Source organism: Bubalus kerabau, chromosome 18 (genome assembly GCF_029407905.1).
Source record: "Bubalus kerabau isolate K-KA32 ecotype Philippines breed swamp buffalo chromosome 18, PCC_UOA_SB_1v2, whole genome shotgun sequence".
In the NCBI taxonomy this organism is placed as follows: Eukaryota; Metazoa; Chordata; class Mammalia; order Artiodactyla; family Bovidae; genus Bubalus; species Bubalus kerabau.
The window spans coordinates 59,754,464-59,775,829 of NC_073641.1; positions in this window are offsets into that span (position 1 = coordinate 59,754,464).

Consider the following 21,366-nt stretch of genomic DNA (forward strand, 5'->3'; position numbering starts at 1 on the left):
AATGTCAATTTCATAGGCAGCAGATATCACTTTGTTGTTATGCAGTCACTAAGTCATGTCCACCTCTTTGCAACCCCAAGGACTACAGCATACCAGGCCTCCCCGTCCTTCACTGTCTCCTAGAGTTTGCTCAAATTCATGTCCACTGAGACAGAAAATCATAAATTGATTGCACAATGCTTTTTCTTTCACAAAACTCATTCCTCTTTTTCTCCTCAATCCCTCTCACAGCCAGCCTCTCAAATCTGCTCCAAGATCAGACAGGGAGGGAGTGAAGGCTTTAATAGGCCTTTGGTGAGAAGATGAGGCCCTTAAGGAGAAATCAACGATACTGTTTTCTAAGGAGTGGTGTTTTTCTGGGTAAGATACATTTTGTTGTTCCGTTGTTGGTGTTCTTCAGACACTGGGTCGTGTCTGACTCCTTGAGACCCCACTGACTGTAGCCCTCCAGGCTCCTCTGTTCATGGGACTTCCTAGGCAAGAATACTGGAGTGGGTTGTCATTTCCTTCTCTGGAGGATCTTCCTGACCCAGGGATCGAAACTGTGTCTTCTGCATTGGCAGGCAGATTCTTTGCCACTGAGCCACCAGGGAGACACAAACAAACTTTGATCTAGAGCTAAGTTGTGTGGGGTGCAGAACAAATTTTGGATCCTCAGTGGTGGAAGGAAGCAGGGCTTGGCTTTGGGAGGGAGCTTGTAGGTCTAGGCAGGACTCGTCTGCAAGCTAGTGTTGATTTACAGTTTCCATAGGCAGCCAAGTTGTCTATTAATTATGAGGTCTCAGTCCACCTCCCCAGGGCACCTCTTATGAGCACAGCAGTGTCTGAGTCAGCATCAGGAATTTCCCCAGGTGCCTCTTAAAGTAACTCTGCAATGGCCAGCATCAGGAATTTCCCTAGGTGCCTCTCAAAGTAACTCTGCAGTGTTATACCTCTTTGCCTGGGAGAGCTCCAACTGTAATTCAGCTTTGTGCTGTGCTCAGTTGTGTCCAACTCTTTGTGACCACATGGACTGTAGCCTACCAGTTTCCTCTGTCCATGAGGATTCTCCAGGCAAGAATACTAGGATGGGTTGCCATGCCCTCCTACAGGGGATCTTCCCAACCTAGGGATCGAACCAGGTCTCCCGCATTGCAGGTGGATTCTTTACCCTAAGAGCCACCAGGGAAGCCCAAGAATACTGGAGTGGGCAGCCCTATCCCTTCTCCAGGAGATCTTCCTGACCTGGAGATTGAACCAGGATCTCCTGCATTGCATGCAGATTCTTTACCAGCTGAGCTACCAAAGGGCCCTAATTATTGCTTTGATTTATGTGATATTGAGAAAGCTTTTGGTCAATCACATAAGACTTGAGAATGAGCTGCTTCTTTGAGATTAAACATATCAATGTCAGGATTTAGTTGTGTCCAGCAGAGTACTTTGGAGCCCAAGGTTATATCTGGCTTCTTCTTCATCAGGGTCGAACCAGACATGAGCAGCTCTCACTCCTGTGGGGGCCCTAACTCCTGTGTGGGACTCAGGGCAATAACTCAGGGCTCACTTTGAATCCACCTGGAGGTGGCCTAGCATAAAGTGCTGGGTATAGACATGGCATCCCTCATTACCAAAGTCTGATCACAGGGTAGGCATTTGGGTATCTAACACACCCTGTGTTAATTTCCTATTACCAATTCTGTAACAGATTCCCAGAAACTTAGCAGCCTAAAACAACATAATTTTATTAACTTGCAGTTCTGGAACCCTAGATGAGTCAGCAGGGCTGTATTCCTTATGAAGATTCTAGCAAAGCATTCATTTCCTTGCCTTTTCCAGCCTCTAAAGTTTGCCCTTATTCCTTGGCTCATGGCCCTGCATTGCTCTGACTTCCACTTCTGTGTGATGTCTCTTCTGATTCTGATCCTTCCTAATTACAAGGTAATTGGGTTTATATTGTGTCTATCAAGATCATCTCCCCATCTCATGGTCTTTAACTTGATTACATCTATAAACTCTCTTTTTTTTCCTGTAAGGTAATGTTCCTAGGTTCTGGAGACTAAGGCATGAGCATCTTCGAGGCAATCATTCAGCTGAACACACACTCATTTCTTCAGCTTCCCAGGGTCAATGCCATGAGTGGTCCTCAGGATTGTTGAGTCTTATCTCTGGCAAAACCAAGGCGTCTCCACTTGAGTCCTTCTCATTTCTTGAGGTTTTCAGACTTGCCTTAACTTTTCTATCATGAGCAGGGGAGTCTCCTGTGCCAAGGCTACAAGAAAAGAATCTTCTTCAGAAACAAAACAACAAGCTGGGCATTTCTGTTGTGCATTCCAAGGAGCTATCTCAGAAAGACTTCCCTTTGAGGCAGGGCACCCTGCCATGTGAGGAAAATATTCTCTAAAATGTTTTGAGCCAAGCCCTTGACAGGCTGTTACCCATCTTTCCTCTCCTCTGATAATTCATAAAATACCTAACCAGCATTTCTGTGGCTAGAGATACGTAGGTATTGCCTGTCTGGGAAAACTTGAAAACTCCAGGGCAGACTGTTTAAGAGTTCTGGCCCCTGACATTCTCCCAAACTACTCACTGTCACCCTTGCAGGCTTCTGTTAGGGTGGGTCAGCCAAGGTTCAAATGTCTTTTCTCCTGGAGCTGATGTTCTATTGCTGGAAAACAACTTCCGTTTCTGGGACATCACTATTTTTTCTGCAGACAATGTGACCTTTCCTATCTCCTGTCTGTCTGTGTTAGTCACGTTTCTGATGGACATTCTGGGCTTCGGGTGATGGTCTGAGATAAGAGTGTCAAAAAATATCTCTCCCTGCATTCCCCTTCTCAGTTATCTCCCAGAAAGGGTTGATAGTCCCAGAGAAATTATTTTCAATAACTTGACTCAGTATGTTATCCCTCTCTTCCAACCACATTTTATCTTCAGAGGACTTTGAGTCAGTCATTCTTAACATCATCCAACTGTATTTTAAAAATCTACACTGTATAGCTATTGTTTCAAACTCAAAGGACTCTCATTCTGGGGATTTTCATTAGTCAATGATAGAGAATGATATAGCATAAGAATCTTTAAATCCAGGTCTCGGGCTCTGACATGGAACTTCCACGATCTGCAACCCAGTTCAATCTTTGGGGCTTCCCTGGTGGATCAGTGGTAAAGAATCCGTCTGCGATGGAGGAGACCCAGGAGATGGGAGTTCAATTCCTGGGTCCGAAAGATCCCCTGGAGAAGGAAATGGCAACTCACTCCTGTATTCCTGCCTGGGAAATCCCATGGACAGAGGAGCCTGGTGGGCTACAGTCCATGGGGTTGCAAATAGTCAGACACAACTTAGCGACGAAACAACAACAATTCAGTCTGCACGTATGTTTTTCTCTCTTTCATTTGTTCAGTTAAATGCTAAGCACTCACTTGCCTTTTTAGCAGAGAAGTCTCTGTCCTTTCTGAAGCATCTCACACAAATAGAGATGCAATTCCTCAGTGAGTAAGGGGTCCATCAAGTTGCTAGGCCTAAGTGAAGAAAAAACTAGGGTTTCCTTAGCTCACAAAACTCGTGGTGTCGCAAAGCTGCAGTAGTTTTCTGCATTGCAACCATTCCTTGCTGGCCCAAGTGCCACCACAGACCTCTAGACATGTTCAGGGAAACCAAAGACCACTCCACAGTGCCAAACTCAGCCATGACATCTCTAAGCTTGGGATTCTGTGATTGGCATGCTGCGGTCAGCTCCTGACTCCCCAGGCTTGCAGGCATTCCCTACAGGGTGAGGTCTCCTTACAAACCCATAACCATCTCCAGCTTTATTTCAAGAGGGTCATCCGAGGAGGACCAGATGCTTGTGATTTCCCAACTCTGATCTGATTATACTGTATTCCCCCAGACAATCAATGTCCTGCCCAACTTCTCAAGAGAAGTTCCCCCCAGTGATTCTAAGTGATGCTTCATTCATCTCAATAGTGGCTACTGGAGTGATTCTAAAGTGTCTGCACCTAGCTGTCTAGGTGAGCTTCTCTTAGTGGGTCTAAGTTGGTGCCCCAACAGCTCTCTTGTAGAGCAAAAGGTTATGACTTGTAAATCTGTTTAATGAGGAGCTTTGGACATCTTTCTCTCCATTGATTTCCTGCTCAATAATTAGCCTCTTATTGAGCAATATTTGCTCAGTTCTATCACTTTCTAGTAACTTTGAATTACAAAAACAACTACTTCTGGTTTTTAAGACTCAGGTCCTGGTCACTGAGAAATTCCCATCTCATATGTCCCCCTTCTCACACTTAGAGATCATGGGAGGCTTGGGTCACTGAAGGAGGATAATGTCTAATCTCTAACGCCCACCTTTCCTTTCCCCTGGGCTTTCCTGCAGAGTAGGGAGGAGGAGCAGGGAAATGGGACTCCTTCTCTGTCTGCTTGTATGAGGTTGCAAGCTTCTTTGGTTGAACCTAACTTCTAACGAACTCATTGTCTGTTATGTCAAATGAGTGAAGGTGGTGTCCCGGTCTCCTCTGCCTTGGAGACTATCTGTGAGATTCAGATAGCTCTAACTGACCACTAGCTTGCAGCATCATATGACAGACCTCTTATCAGGGATGCTTTCTTCTTAAGGCTACCTTCACGCCTAGCATGCCTGCATCACCCTACCTCACACCCTTCACCATCTTATCTACCATCTCAGTCTCCCAGCAATTGCCAGGATCTGTCTTCCACATCACTCAAGAATAAGGAACGGAAGAGCAATCTTTGTCCTTTTCCACATGCTCAAACCTCACACAATTTCTCGCTAAAGCTGGCTTCTCTGAAGGAATAAAAGTTAGCAAGCGTAATGACCAAGCAGACATTTAACTATAAAGTTATCAATAAAGGGAGACAATAAATGTGTCTCCCTTCTTGAAGATCCCTCATATTATTTACAAGTGGATTTTATGAGTCTTTCTCCCTAGACTATGGAAAGTGGAATAGCTTCTTTATATGAACTCTGCATAAAGGTGCTAACATTACCCAGTGTTGACCTTTAATAACTCATCCTTCCTACTAGCTGCCCTATTGCTTTTTAGTTATTGTATCTTTAACTCTTTAAAAGAGGTATTTGCTTATTCTTTCATGTTATTAACTATTTTAGTCCTTATTATCATGGAATCTGTATAAGTTGTCTTACTGAGATTTTTACCACTTTCGAATTATAAAAGAATATTCTTATTTTTCCCCTAACTCAAATTTCTTAACTTAAAATTTAGATATTTAACCGAAATGGAATTTGTTTTCCTGTGTGGTGTGAGGTAAGATCGATTCACATTTCATCCACCACAAATTCATAACATTTTGAATCTTTTGCAAGAGTTGCAATTTCCACTAAAGTGGGTTTGCCTAATTTTTACATTTCTATTTTGCATAATATGCAAGATGTGCCTATCAGATAAAAAGGGCTAACACTGATGGAGAAATTGGCATAACTGGGAGAAAAGTAGATTCAAAAAGGAACAGAGAAGAGTCTGTTTCTCAGTCTCAGTCTTTAATCAACATTTCTGGTTATGATGTCTTCTAGATGTCATCTTTAGATACATACTTGGGTAAGAGGACCCTGTACCATCAATGATGTTGGAAGTGAATTTTTTTAGTAAATGTTATTTATTTATTTATGGCTGCTCTGGGTCTTCAATGTTGCAAGAGGGCTTTCTCTCCTTGTGGCTACTCTTTGTTGCGGTGTGCAGGTTTCTCGCTGTGGCAGCTTCTCTTGTTGTGGAGCACGGGCTCTAGGGTGCACAGACTTCACTAGTTATGTTGCTTCTATTCAGTCGTTGTGGCATAGAGGCTTCACTGCTGTGAGGTGTGTGGGATCTTCCTGGACCAGGGATTGAACCAGTGTCCCCTGCATCGCAAGGCAGATTCTTAACCACTAGACCACTAGGGAAGTCCAAGGCAAGTGAAATTTGCAAAGTAAAACATGCTGTGACCAGATCTGTGCAGGTCCACACTCAGTTTCTTTAGGTGGGAAGCACCACAGAGTTTGCTTCTGAAGTCATGTGGGTGCCATGAAATCTCCCAGTACTTGGATCAGAGGAGACAGGCATGTTGTCCAGTATGGCCCTAAGAGTCTCTAAAATCTATGTTATTCAGTGACTTCCCCAAGGGGGAAAAGAGCAAGGTTTTTTAACCATAAGCAATATAATGAATCAAACAGATAGAGAATGTATATCTCAGCAGAGAAGAAACTATGGTATGTATGTACTTTATTAAAGAAATTATCATGTGAAAGTTACTACTACATTTTTACATTGACTCAGTGAACATTAGTTGTATCCTCAAGTTGGAAAGCACACTGGAAAGGAGAATTCAGAGATAAATAATAGTCATCATTTTATAAGGTTCTCTTTTCACAAAGAGATTTTTTTTCCTGATATGAAGACAGAACCCTTATTTATGAGACATGAAATGATTCTGCAGGAAAATAAATGCTGTAAGAGTGATGGATCATTACAGGCAGTGATGACAAAGAGCAGCTCGTGAGGAGGTGAAAATCAGTGAGCCCCAAAGAACCTGGATGCACAGAAAAAGGAGGAGAGACTATTTCAGGAGGGAGGAACATCAACAAAACAGGCAGGTGGAATTTCACAGGTGCCATCTTTTTATTTAATTTTATTTTGCAAAAGTCAAAGAGGCTGTATTTTGCTGCAAAATTGTGCATAAAAAATTTAACTTACCTTTTTTAGTTCTATAAATATAATGAATACCTATGAAGATTCCTTTTCCCCCAACTTTGCTGTAAGTTATATTGGTTCTCCAAACAGAAGCTGTCTGATTGACTCCGCAGTGTAATAGATCCACACCTGTTTTATTTTTAGCACCTTTTCCAGCTTTACATGGTGAAGGCAATGGCACCCCACTCCAGGACTCTTGCCTGGAAAATCCCATGGATGAGGGAGCCTGGAAGGCTGCAGTCCATGGAGTCGCTGAGGGTCGGACATGACTGAACAACTTCACTTTCACTTTTAATTTTCATGCATTGGAGAAGGAAATGGCAACCCACTCCAGTGTTGTTGCCTGGAGAATCCCAGGGATGGGGGAGCCTCGTGGGCTGCCGTCTATGGGGTCACACAGAGTCGGACATGACTGAAGTGACTTAGCAGCAGCCAGCTTTACAGAAAATAAAAATAATTTAGGAAACACACAAAATATCATCTTAAAGGCACACTTCTCAGAAATTTAAAGTAGTTATAGACTGCTCCAAAGAACAGATCACTGCTGAACACACCATGTGACAGACAAGTCCATTCAACATCAGGTATTAGTGAAAGAGGCTTAAACAGAAAGCAGCAGAGCTGAAATAATGATAGAGTCAGCAGTTCATAAAAAGAGACTCCATGTTTATTCACCATGCATAATAATGCTTTGAATGCACACTGGAGTTGGTCTGATCGGCAAAGTTCCTTTTGGTTTTGAATAGCGTGCTTTCTTTGCTCTTAGCGTCTCAGTGAGTTTCTACCTTGGCGATGCATCCTTCTCCCACTTTCAGATCTCCTGGCAACTAAACAAGCCCTTTGCAACATCCTGGCTTTTATACTGTGTGTTCTCCTTTCCTTCCTTACCCCTCCCAGCTGCCCAGGCCTCTCCCCAGCTACTTTATTTTTTTTGGAGGCAATGGATATATTAATTAGCTCAGCTGCAGTAATTATTTCACAATGCATATGCTTCAAAACATCAAGTTGCATGCATTAATATATTCAATGTTTGTATGTCGATTATATTTCAATAAAGCAATGAAAATTAAAAAAAAAAAAGCTTAAATGATTAAAAAGGAAAAAAAATCAGAATTTCCGATCCTACCCCATACCTTCTGAATCAGAATCTCCAGTCTCCACCCACCTACTTTTTGTCTCCTCCAAACCCTCTGACCACGTGCCAATTCTCATTCTTGGAACCATTTCCCAATTAATGTACAGCAACTTTCTCCACCCCTGCCCCTCCAGCTCCATTTAGAGGCACTCCTGGGGAAAAAAAAAAATGCTCTGCAAAATATTCCAGCCCCAAGAAACCTGCTTGGCAGCCCCTTTTCTGTACTGGTTTACACTGTTAGGCTGAAATAAACAGGGAGGGGCATGAATAATCATTTTTCCTGGGTGCCCTAGGAACACTTAAAGTGCCATGTCATTCATGCAAGATTTACCATAGAAGAATTCTCTCTCCTGAGCTGGTTTGTCCCATACCCCTGGGGACATATCAGTTCCTAGAATGGCCCTGTTTCTCACAACTCCAATGTCAGTTCTCCCTAGGGAAATACCTGCTTTGTTCTCTTTTCTAAAACCAGCAGCCTCTTTATTTTTCCCCTCCAGTACAATATCCAGGCACAAAGATTAATGGTGGGAGCTTACAGCTGTTCTGTGGGTCTCATCCTTGAATATGTACACATACAAAGAAACCATGGGCTCTAATGAGATGACTGGAAGCCTTGGCCTTTATTCCAAGTTTTAAAGTTTTTGTGAGGTTTGGCTGAGCTTGGGTTTTTAAAATGTCCCCTTAAACCAAATTGAATCCACACTGTGCTGGCAATTCCCACAAAATCTCTTACCCTGAACAGAAAGGTGCCAGGGTTGGGGGGTGGGAAGTGTGTAGTAGAAACTCTCCATGTCTCTCATTTGGGAATGCACAACCATTTGTGTTTTTCTTATTAAAATGAGTAACTGGAAAATAAAAATATATATATATTTTTTAGTCCACAAAGCAGTAAGTTTTCAGTTTAAGCTGTTCCAAAGCACATTATTTCTGTAAGCCTTGAAAGTTTTTGTAAATGAATTCCAAATAATTAAACAAATGAAGTGTTCCTGTGTTCTGCATTACCCTTCCCTTTTGTACAGGGACCAGTCCATGTGCACAAAGAGATCAGTTGTGGCAGTGTGGGGAGGAGCAAAGATTGTCATTTCTTCAGCAGCCACTTTCTTGTCCATGTCATGATCATATGCCTTCATTCAAGAGCTCCTATTCCTCTACCCCCTACACTGTTGGTGGGAATGTAAATTGCAGCCACTATGGAGAACACTCTAGGGGATCCTTAAAAAACTAAAAATAGAACTACTATGTGATCCTGTAATCCCACTCTCGGGCAAATATAGTTCCTGGAAAAGATGAAAACTCTAATTCAAAAAGAACATGCATCCCTATGTTCAGAGCAACGCTATTTACACTAGACCAGACATAGAAGCAACTTAAAAGTCCACTGATAGATGAATGGATAAAGAAGATGTGGTGTATTTACACAATGGATACTATGCAGCCACAAAAAGAATGAAATAATACCATTTCTAGCAGCAGGCATGGAGAAGGCAATGGCAACCCACTCCAGCACTTTTGCCTAGAAAATCCCATGAATGGAGGAGCCTGGTGGGTTGCCGTCTATGGGGTCACACAGAGTCGGAACAACTGAAGTGACTTAGCAGCAGCAGCAGGAATGGACCTCAGTTCAGTTCAGTTCAGTCGCTCGGTCGTGTCTGACTCTTCTCGACCCCATGAATCGCAGCATGCCAGGCCTCTCTGTCCATCACCATCTCCCAGAGTTCACTCAGACTCACGCCCATTGAGTCAGTGATGCCATCCAGCCATCTCATCCTCTGTCTTCCCATTCGCCTCCTGCCCCTAATCCCTCCCAGCATCAGAATCTTTTCCAATGAGTTAACTCTTCGCATGAGGTGGCCAAAGTACTGGAGTTTCAGCTTCATGCATCATTCCCTCCAAAGAAATCCCAGGGCTGATCTCCTTCAGAATGGACTGGTTGGATCTCCTTGCAGTCCAAGGGACTCTCAAGAGTCTTCTCCAACACCACAGTTCAAAAGCATCAATTCTTCAGTGCTCAGCCTTCTTCACAGTCCAACTCTCACATCCATACATGACCACTGGAAAAACCAAAGCCTTGACTAGACAGACTTTGTTGGCAAAGTAATGTCTCTGCTTTTTAATATGCTATCTAGGTTGGTTATAACTTTCCGTCCAAGGAGTAAGCGTCTTTTAATTTCATGGCTGCAGTCACCATCTGCAGTGATTTTGGAGCCCAGAAAAATAAAGTCTGACACTGTTCCACTGTTTCCCCATTTATTTGCCATGAAGTGATGGGAATAGATGCCATGATCTTCATTTTTTGAATGTTGAGCTTTAAGCCAAATTTTTCACTCTCCCCTTTCACTTTCATCAAGAGGCGCTTTATTTCTTCACTTTCTGCCATAAGGGTGGCATCATCTGCATATTTGAGGTTATTGATATTTCTCTCAGCAATCTTGATTCCAGCTTGTGCTTCATCCAGTCCAGGGTTTCTCATGATGGACTCTGCATATAAGTTAAATAAGCAGGGTGACAATATACAGCCTTGATGTACTCCTTTTCCTATTTGGAACCAGTCTGTTGTTCCATGTCCAGTTCTAACTGTTGCTTCCTGACCTGCATACAGATTTCTCAAGAGGCAGATCAGGTGGTCTGATAGTCCCATCTCTTGAAGAATTTTCCACAGTTTATTGTGATCCACACAGTCAAAGGCTTTGGCATAGTCAATAAAGCAGAAATAGATGTTTTTCTGGAACTCTCTTGCTTTTTCCATGATCCAGCGGATGTTGGCAATTTGATCTCTGGTTCCTCTGCCTTTTCTAAAACCAGCTTGAACATCTGGAAGTTCACAATTCCCGTATTGCTGAAGCCTGGCTTGGAGAATTTTGAGCATTACTTTAGTAGCATGTGAGATGAGTGCAATTGTGCGGTAGTTTGAGCATTCTTTGGCATTGCCTTTCTTTGGGATTGGAATGAAAACTGACCTTTTCCAGTCCTGTGGCCACTGCTGAGTTTTCCAAGTTTGCTGGCATATTGAGTGCAGCACTTTCACAGCATCATCTTTCAGGATTTGAAAGAGCTCAACTGGAATTGCATCACCTCCACTAGCTTTGTTCGTAGTGATGCTTTCTAAGGCCCACTTGACTTCACATTCCAGGATCTGGCTCTAGGTCAGTGATCACACCATCGTGATTATCTGGGTCATGAAGATCTTTTTTGTACAGTTCTTCTGTGTATTCTTGCCACCTCTTCTTAATATCTTTTGCTTCTGTTAGGTCCATACCATTTCTGTTTTATATCGAGCCTATCTTTGCATGAAATGTCCCCTTGGTATCTCTAATTTTCTTGAAGAGATCTCTAGTCTTTCCCATTCTGTTGTTTTCCTCCATTTCTTTGCATTGATCGCTGAGGAAGGCTTTCTTACATTTCCTTGCTATTCTTTGGAACTCTGCATTCAGATGCTTATATCTTACCTTTTCTCCTTTGCTTTTCACTTCTCTTCTTTTCACAGCTATTTGTAAGGCCTCCCCAGACAGCCATTTTGCTTTTTTGCATTTCATTTCCATGGGGATGGTCTTGATCCCTGTCTCCTGTACAATGTCACAAACCTCATTCCATAGTTCATCAGGTACTCTATCAGATCTAGGCCCTTAAATCTATTTCTCACTTCCACTGTATAATCATAAGGGATTTGATTTAGGTCATACCTGAATGGTCTAGTGGTTTTCCCTACTTTCTTCAATTTAAGTCTGAATTTGGTAATAAGGAGTTCATGATCTGAGCCACAGTCAGCTCCTGGTCTTGTTTTTGTTGACTGTATAGAGCTTCTCCATCTTCGGCTGCAAAGAATATAATCAATCTGATTTTGGTGTTGACCATCTGTTGATGTCCATGTGTAGAGTCTTCTCTTGTGTTGTTGGAAGAGGGTGTTTGCTATGACCAGTGTGTTCTTTTGGCAAAACTCTATTAGTCTTTGCCCTCCTTATTCTGTATTCCAAAGCCAAATTTGCCTGTTACTCCAGGTGTTTCTTGACTTCCTACTTTTGCATTCCAGTCCCCTATAATGAAAAGGATATCTTTTTTGTGTATTAGTTCTAAAAAGTCTTGTAGGTCTTCATAGAACCATTCAACTTCAGCTTCTTCAGTGTTACTTGTTGGGGCATAGACTTGGATTACTGTGATATTTTTGCCTTGGAAATGAACAGAGATCATTCTGTCGTTTTTGAGATTGCATCCAAGTACTGCATTTTGGACTCTTTTGTTGACCATGATGGCTACTCCATTTCTTCTGAGGGATTCCTGCCCACAGTAGTAGATATAATGGTCATCTGAGTTAAATTCACCCATTCCAGTCCATTTCAGTTCGCTGATTCCTAGAATGTTGACATTCACTCTTGCCATCTCTTGTTTGACCACTTCCAATTTGCCTTGATTCATGGACCTAACATTCCAGGTTCCTATGCAATATTGCTCTTTACAGCATTGTACCTTGCTTCTGTCACCAGTCACATCCACAGCTGGGTATTGTTTTTGCTTTGGCTCCATCCCTTCATTCTTTCTGGAGTTATTTCTCCACTGATCTCCACTAGCATATTGGGCCCCTACTGACCTGGGGAGTTCCTCTTTCAGTATCCTATAATTTTGCCTTTTCATACTGTTCATGGTGTTCTCAAGGCAAGAACACTGAAGTGGTTTGCCATTCCCTTCTCCAGTGGACCACATTCTGTCAGATCTCTCCACCATGACCCGCCCATCTTGGGTTTCCCCATGGGCATGGCTTAGTTTCATTGAGTTAGACAAGGCTGTGGTCCTAGTGTGATTAGATTGACTAGAGATTATCATACTAAGTGATGACAGTCAAATAGCATATGATGTCACTTATAGGTAGAATCTAAAAAAATTGAATCAAATGAACTTGTTTAGAAAACAGAAACAGACTCACAGATATAAAAAACAAACTTATGGCTACCAAAGGAGAAATGAGGGGTGGATAAACTTGGAAATGGGGATTAAAATATACACAGGTCTTCCCTGGTGGCTTAGCGGTAAAGAATCCACCTACCAATGTAGGAGACATGGGTTCAGTCTGTGGGTCAGGAAGATCCCCTGGCGTAAGAAATGGCACCCTGCTCCAGTATTCTTGCCTGGGAAATCCCTTGAACAGAGGAGCCTGGCAGGCTACAGTCCATGAGGTTGCAGAGTCGGACATGACTCATCAACTGAACAACAACAATATAAAATAGATAAACAATAAGAACCTTCTGTGTAGCACACAGAACTATACTCAGTATTTTGTAATCACCTATAATGGAAAAGAATCCGGGAAAGAACAGTCCATGGGCTTGAAAAGAGTTGGACATGACTGAAGAGACTGAGCACACATGCATACACATATATTTTATATATATACACAACCATATATGTATGTGAATCCATATACATATATGCAAATATATATAAAGAATACAGACTTGGCAACTGAACAACATGCATATATATATATATAAAATACATATGTATTATATATACAAATGAATCACTTTGCTATACACCTGAAATAATGTAAATCAACTATACTTCAATTAAAAAAAAAAAACAAAAACCTTAAAATAATTAATTTTAAAAAAAAGAGCTCTGTTCCTCTGAAATTCAGGCAAATCCAGCTACAGTTTTCCCCTATCTTTCTTCATCACTGTGGTCTACTGACCTCTTTGTCAGTTGTACTCATTGAATACCTTTAAGACATGACCCACTTTCTCCTCCTCTGTATACTGTTGTTATGTGGGTTATCTAGGTTGCTTGTATTCTAGAGTTACGTAGGTATTGCCCCTCTCGGGAAACTTATGACCTTCAGGTGATCTCTTTCTACTCCTGAATGGCAATGCCTTATAGAAAGTACATTTGGAAAACCAGCCTTGCCTCCTCAATTCCAAACACTTTTTACTCTTTTGATTACTCACTATTCGTAGGCTCACATCTTAGATCTAGTTATCACCAAATGGAATATTGTCTCCATACATCAATACCTGAAGTTTCATGCATCTTAAAGTCCCTCCCTTGATTCTCCAATTATCACTCAGATTTTATTTTGCATATCAGTTCAGTTTAGGCACTTAGTCATGTCTGACTCTTTGCGACCCTGTGGACTGCGGCTCTCCAGGCTTCCCTGTCCAACACCAGCTCCTGGATCTTGCTGAAACTCATGTCCATTGAGTCGGTGATTCCATCCAAATTTTGCATCTAAATCCTTCTAAATATGTTCTACACTTGCTATGTTCCTTTCATCACCCCCTGTAATTATTAAACCTGCTCTGACATGGCATCCATCTCCACTACGCTACCTAAAGTGTTCTCACTGGAGTCACCCAATGGCTCACTTTACGAAGCCAGTGGTTTGGTTTTTGGAACAATTACACAGCATTTTGGGCTTCCCAGGTGGCTCAGTGGTAAAGAATTTGCCTGCCAATGCAGGAGACACTGGTTCAATCCCGGGTTGGGAAGATCCCCTGGAGAAGGAAATGGCAACTCACTCCAGTATTCTTACCTGCAGAATTCCATGGACAGAGGAGCCTGGTGGACTACAATCCATGGTGTCACAAAAGGATCAGACATGACTTACTGACTAAATAACCACGGAGTTTTATACTGCAGAACACTTCCCCTTTGCCTTGCACATGTGACAGCATATTCATTTGTTTCTGCACAAATCTCTGTCTCACATATTTTGTTGGCTTTGTGGACTCCTCTTAAATGTTGTTTTTTCTTTTTTTTTTTTTTCAGGGTTCCATCTTAGATGTTCTTCACTGCAATTTCACTATGCTTTCTCTGGATAATATACTCTTACCCCAAATTTTAGCTAACTTTTGTCTGTCTGTCAATCAATCCCAAATCTATATCCTTAGCTGTGTCTTCAAGTTTCAGACTCATGGTAACTATTACCAGCTTCTACTTATTGCCACCTAACTGTCATGAAAGATGACAGTTGTTTTGTGCTGAGTTGGAAAACTCAGCAATGGCCACAGGATTGGAAAAGGTCAGTTTTAATTCCAATCCCAAAGAAGGGCAATGCCAGAGAATGTTCAAACTATTGCACAATTGCACTCATCTCAGATGTTAGCAAAGCAATTGCACTCATCTCACACGCTAGTAAAGTAATGCTCAAAATTCTCCAAGCAGGGTTTCAACAGTATGTGAACCATGAACTTCCAGATATTCAAGCAGGATTTAGAAAAGGCAGAGGAACCAGAGATCAAATTGCCAACATCCGTTGGATCATAGGAAGAAAAAATAAATTCCAGAAAACATCTGCTTCTGCCTTATTGATGACACGAAAGCCTTTGACTGTGTGGATCACAACAAATTGTGGAAAATTCTTCAAGAGATGGTAATACCAGACCACCTGACCTGCCTCCTGAGAAATCTGTATGCAGGTAAAGAAGTTACAGTTAGAACTGGACATGGAACAACAGACTGGTTACAAATTGGGAAAGGAATACATCAAGACTGTATATTGTCACCCTGCTTATTTAACATATATGCAGAGTATATCATGTGAAATGCTGGGCTTCATGAAGCACAAGCTGGGATCAAGATTTCCAGGAGAAATATCAATAACCTCAGATATGCAGGTGATACCACACTTATGGTAGAAAGCGAAGAGGAACTAAAGAACCTCTTGATGAAAGTTAAAGAGGAGAGTGGAAAAAACTGGCTTAAAACTCTACATTCAAAAAATAAAGATTATGGCATCCAGTCCCATCCCTTCATGGCAAATAGATGCGGAAACAGTGGAAATAGTAACAGACTTTATTTTGGGGGGCTCCAAAATCACCACAGATGGTGACTGCAGCCATGAAATAAAAAGATACCTGTTCTTTGGAAGAAAAATTATGAGCAACCTAGACAGCATATTAAAAAGCAGAGACATTAGTTTGCCAACAATAGTCCATCTAGTCAAAGCTATGGTTTTTCACTAGTCATGTATGGATGTGAGAGTTGTACTATAAAGAAAGTTGAGTGCTGAAGAATTGATGCTTTTGAATTCTGGTGTTGGTGTTGGATAAGATTCTTGAGAGTCCCTTGGGACTGCAAGGAGCTCAAACCAGTCAATCCTAAAGGAAACCAATCCTAAATATTCATTGGAAGGATTGATGCTGAAGCTGAAGCTCCAATACTTTGGCCACCTGATTCAAAGAACTGAGTCATTGGAAAAGATCCTGATTCTGGGAAAGACTGAAGGCGGGAGGAGAAGGGGACAACAGGGGATGAGGTGGTTCAATAGAATCACTGACTCAATGGACATGAGTTTGAGCAAGCTCCAGGAGTTGGTAATGGACAAGGAAGCCTGGAGTCCTGTGGTCCATAGGGTCACAAAGAGTCAGACAACTGAAGACTGAACGACTGAACTAAACTGTCATGAAGACTTAAATCTTGACATGTGCAGAAGAGAAGTCATCACCTTCCCTCAGAATACCGCTCATGCTCCTGTGTGCTCTTATGGGTCAGTAGTCACAGCCAAGGACAAAGACTAAAACAATAGTCTCTACTCCTCCCTCTTCTTCATTTCCTCCTCCCAAGACATATAAAGTCCTTAGCATGGCGCCTGGCTCATAGGAAGTGGTCACTAAAATTCATCAGTTGACAAAAGCAAATTTATAGTTTGCAATTTTTAAAGAAACTACAATTAATTTGGAATACATAAATGTAAACATGTGGCAAGTACTCTTGCTGTTCAGTTGCTCAGTGGTGTCGGACTCTGTGACCCCATGTACTACAGCACACCAGGCTTCCCTGTCCTTCACCATCTCCCAGAGTTTGCTCAACTCATGTCCATCAAGTCTGTATTGCCATCCAACCATTTCATCCTCTACCGCCCCCTTCTCCTTCTGCCTTCAATCTTTCCCAACATCAGGGTCTTTTTCAAGAAGCTGGCTCTTTGCATCAGGTGGCCAAAGAATTGGAGCTTCAGCTTCAGCATCAGTCTTCTCATTGAATATTCAGGGTTGATTTCCTTTAGGATAGTAAATGGTTTAATCATAAACTGACCTAAACAAGTAGCATATAATATATGTGGAGTTGATGTTCGATTATATCCTTCCTCTTCATTGAAATGAGACATTCTAACTCTCAGGAGGTTTGCTGTCTTCTGAGGTGTGCTTTTCTGCAGAAAGGCACACCCCCAGCCCCGCCCAGATTTGTTGTCTGGAATTGACTTCAAACTATGGATGCTCTGCTGTATCAGCTTCGTGCCTTCTTGTAAACCACATTCTACAAGGTCTTTGCCAACTCATGGCAGTGGTGAAGGGGGATTTTATATCCTTACCCTTGTCTGAAAAAAGAAAGTTTAAGGCTCAGCATGACTGTTTGTAGGCTGAAAAAGACTTCTTTGGAATGTAGATGTCATGGACTCTCTGTGTGTGTTTGAAGCCAGGCTGCCAACACTCCCAGTGACTATAGCTGCTTTGGGGAGAAGACAGGTTTGTTGTCAATGGCAAAATTATCTCCACTAATCAATTTTTAACTTTCTAATCTTTGGACTTTCTTTTACACTCCGTTACCAATCACAGGATTAAATCGTGAGGCCTTTTGAAACAAAACTGCAGGAATATAATATATTTGCATATTATGCTCAGTATACATTTAAGAAGTTTGAGCAAGAAATTTGGAAGAATGAACCTTTTTTAAAATTGCTTATTTTTAAAAATATACTTAAAATTTTATTTATTTATGGCTGTGCAAGCTTTTCTCTAGTTGCAGAGAGTGGGGGCTACTCTCGATGGTGTGCGGGCTTCTCATTACAGTGGCTTCTCTTATTGTGGAGCACAGGCTCTAGGGCTTGGGGGCTTGAGTTGTGCAGTTGCCCGACTCTAGAGCACAGGCTCAATAGTTGTGGCCTAAGGGCTTTATTGCTTTGTGGCACGTGGGGTCTTCCTGGACCAGGGATCAAACCTGTGTCTCCTACATTGACAGGTGGATTCTTTACCATTGAGCCATCAGGGAAGTCCAAGCTTTTTATTTTATACTGGAGTATAGCCAATTAACCACTTTGTGATAGTTTCAGGTAGACAGCAAAAGTATATAATCATATACATATATTTATCCATTCTTCCCAAAATTCTACTCCCATCCAGGCAAGCGCATAACACTGAGCAGAGTTCCCTGTGCTATACAGTATGTCGTTGTTGGTCATCCGTTTTAAATACAGCAGTGTGTGCATGTCCACCCCAAACTCCTGAACTATCCCATCCCCTCATCCTTCCCCTCAAGCAACTATAAGCTCATTCTCCAAGCCTGTGAGTCCACTTCTATCCTGTAACTAAGTTCACTTGTATCATTTCTTTTTAATTCCACATATAAGGGATGCCATATGATATTTCTCTTTCTGTATCTGACTTACTTAGTTCATTATGTGGAAGTCCCAGTCTTATGCTCCCTGACTAATACTATTTTACAGATATTGGCCCATTGTGAGGCAACCCTTCAGTTTGTTCAGACAAGGTGACAAGGAATCAGTGGCTCCCCCTCGGCACCTGGCAATGACACAGCATCAGAGCTTTCAGCTTCCGTGCCTGAGTGAGCATTTCCTAGCTAGTCATTTTGGGGGGTAATCTGTTCTACTGGTAATGAAAGTACTTCTATACCTATGCCTCTTTAGGTTTAGACTTCATGTGTGATGCAAGGATATTTAGAACCACATGGTCATGTCTGTGACTCTAGGCTCTGTCCTGACTTGACCTTGTTCATGGCTGGCCCCCTGCTGGTAATCCCTGGGATATGCAGTGTCCCATCTACTGGTCAGAGGCAAGCATTACTCCTGACCATTTCTGTTTTGATCTGAACGTTAGTAACTAGCAACCTGCCACACCACTCCACTATACCAGTGTGTCTGACTCACATCTAATAGGTGGAAGCTGTTTCCCATGGGCTGATTTATTCCTTAAAACTCTATATTTCCAGGCTTCCCTGATGGCTCAGTGGTAAAGAATCTGTTTGCCAATGCAGGAGTCATGGGTTCAATCCCTGGTCCAGGAAGCGCCCACCTTCTTCAGAGCAACTGAACCAGTGCACCGCAGCTGTTGAGCTTGTGCTCTAGAGCCTGGGAATTGCAACTACTGAGCCCATGTGCGGCAGCTACTGAAACCTGCACACCCTAGAGCCTGGGCTCCTCAATAAGAGAAGCCCCTGCAATGAGAAGCTGGAGCACCGCAACTAGAGAATAGCCCCAGCTCGCCACAACTAGAGAAAAGCCCGTAGAGCAATGAAGACCAATACAGTAAAAAATAAATAAATAAAATTATTTAAAATATCCTCCTTATCTCTACACTAAAATTTTTTAAACTTGTCTTTTTGACGTTTAGGGACGTTTGACCTTAAAGGTTTCTTCTGCTAGAAATAAATTGTTCCCTTTAATTCTTAGATGTTAAGATGTCAAAGGTGCCATTTACCTGTTTGCCAATGGGTCCACTCTAAGCAGTTTATCTTGCCTACATTTTTATGCCTATTATTTCAGCTCTAACTGCCATAATAAAAAACCATACCCTGGATGGTTAAACAACAGACATTTATCTCTCACAGTCTGGAGGCTGGAATTTTGAGCTCAGGGTGCCTTCATGGTTGGCTTCTGGTGCATGCTCTCTTCTTAGTTTTCAATTGGCCACCTTCTCACCATGTCCTCAGGAGGAAGAGAGAGAACAAGCTCTCTGGTGTCTCTTTATAAAGATACTAATCCTACCAGGAACGTCCCAGGTGGCTCAAGTCGTAAAGAATCCTCCTGCCAATGCAGGAGACTTAAGAGATGCAGGTTCGATTGTTCAGTCGGGAAGAATTCCTGGAAGGAAATGGCACACCACTCCAGCATTCTTGCATGGAAAATTCCATGGGCAGAGAAGCCTGGCTGGCTGCAGTTCAGCTGGTGGAAGGAGTAGGACATGACTGAGCAACTGAGCAATCCAGCAATCCTATTGTGACCTCTTCTAACCTTAATTACTTCCTGATAGACAGAGTGCCTGAACAAGTATGGATGGAGATTTGTAACATTGTACAGGAGGCAGTAACCAAAACTATCCCAAAGAAAAAGAAATGCAAGAAGGCAAAATGGCTGTCTTAGGAGGCCTTACAAATAACTGAGAAAAGAAGAGAAGCAAAAGGCAAAGCAGAAAAGGAAAGATACACCCATTTGAATGCAGAGTTACAAAGAATAGCAAGGAGAGATAAGAAACCCTTCCTCAGTGATCAGTGCAAAGAAATAGAGGAAAACAATAGAATGGAAAAGACTAGAGATCTTTTCAAGAAAATTAGAGATACCAAGGGAACATTTCATGCAAAGATGGGCACAATAAAGGAAAAGGCAAGGACCTAAAAGAAGCAGAAGAGATTAAGAAGAGGGGGCAAGAATACACAAATAAACTGAACAAAAAACGTCTTAATGATCCAGAAAACCATGGTGCTGTGGTCACTCACCAGCCAGACATCCTGGAGTGTAAAGCCAAGTGGGCTTTAGGAAGCACTACTACAAACAAAGCTAGCAAAGGTGATGGAATTCCAGCTGAGCTATTTCAAATCTTAAAAGATGATGCTGTTAAAGTGCTGCACCCAATACACCAAGTTTAGAAAACTCAGCAGTGGCCACAGGACTGGAAAACACGTTTTCATTCTAATCCCAAACAAGGGCAATGACAAAGAATGTTCAAACTGCTGTACAATTGTGCTCATTTCATATGCTATCAAGGTAATGCTCAAAATTCTCCAAGCGAGTCTTCAACAGTACGTGAACTGAGAACTTCCAGATGTAAAAGGTAGATTTATAAAAGGAAGAGGAACCAGAGATCAAATTGCTAACATACATTGAATCATAGAGAAAGCAAAAAAATTTCAGAAAAACATCTACTTCTGCTTCCTTAACCATGCTAAAGCTCTTGACTGTGTGGATCAAAACAAACTGTGGAAAATTCTTCAAGAGACGGGAATACCAGACCACCTGAGCTTCCTCCTGAGAAACGTGTATGCAGGTCAAGAAGTAACAGTTAGAACTGGACATGGAAAAATGGACTGGTTCAAAATTGGAAAAGGAGTACGTCAAGGCTGTATATTGTCACCCTGCTTATTTAACTTATATGCAGAGTATGTCAGGCAAAATGCTGGGCTGGATGAAGCATAAGCTGGAATCGAGATTGTCAGGAGAAATATCAACAACCTTAGATATGCAGTTGATACCCTCATGCCAGAAAGTGAAGAGGAACTAAAGAGCTTTTTGATAAGGGTGAAAGAGGAGAGTGAAAAGCTGTCTTAAAACTCAACATTCTAAAAATGAATATCATGCCATCTGGTCCCATCACTTCGTGGCAAATAGATGTGATGAAAAAGTGGGAAAAATGGCAGATTTTATTTTCTTGGGCTCCAAAACCACCACAGATGGTGACTGCAGCCATGAAATTCAAAGATGCCTATTCCTTGGAAGAAAAGCTATGACCAATCTAGACAGCATATTAAAAAGCAGAGACATCACGTTGCTGACAAAGGTCCATCTAGTCAAAGCTATGGTTTTTCCAGTAGTCATGTATGGATGTGAGAGTTGGATCATAAAGAAG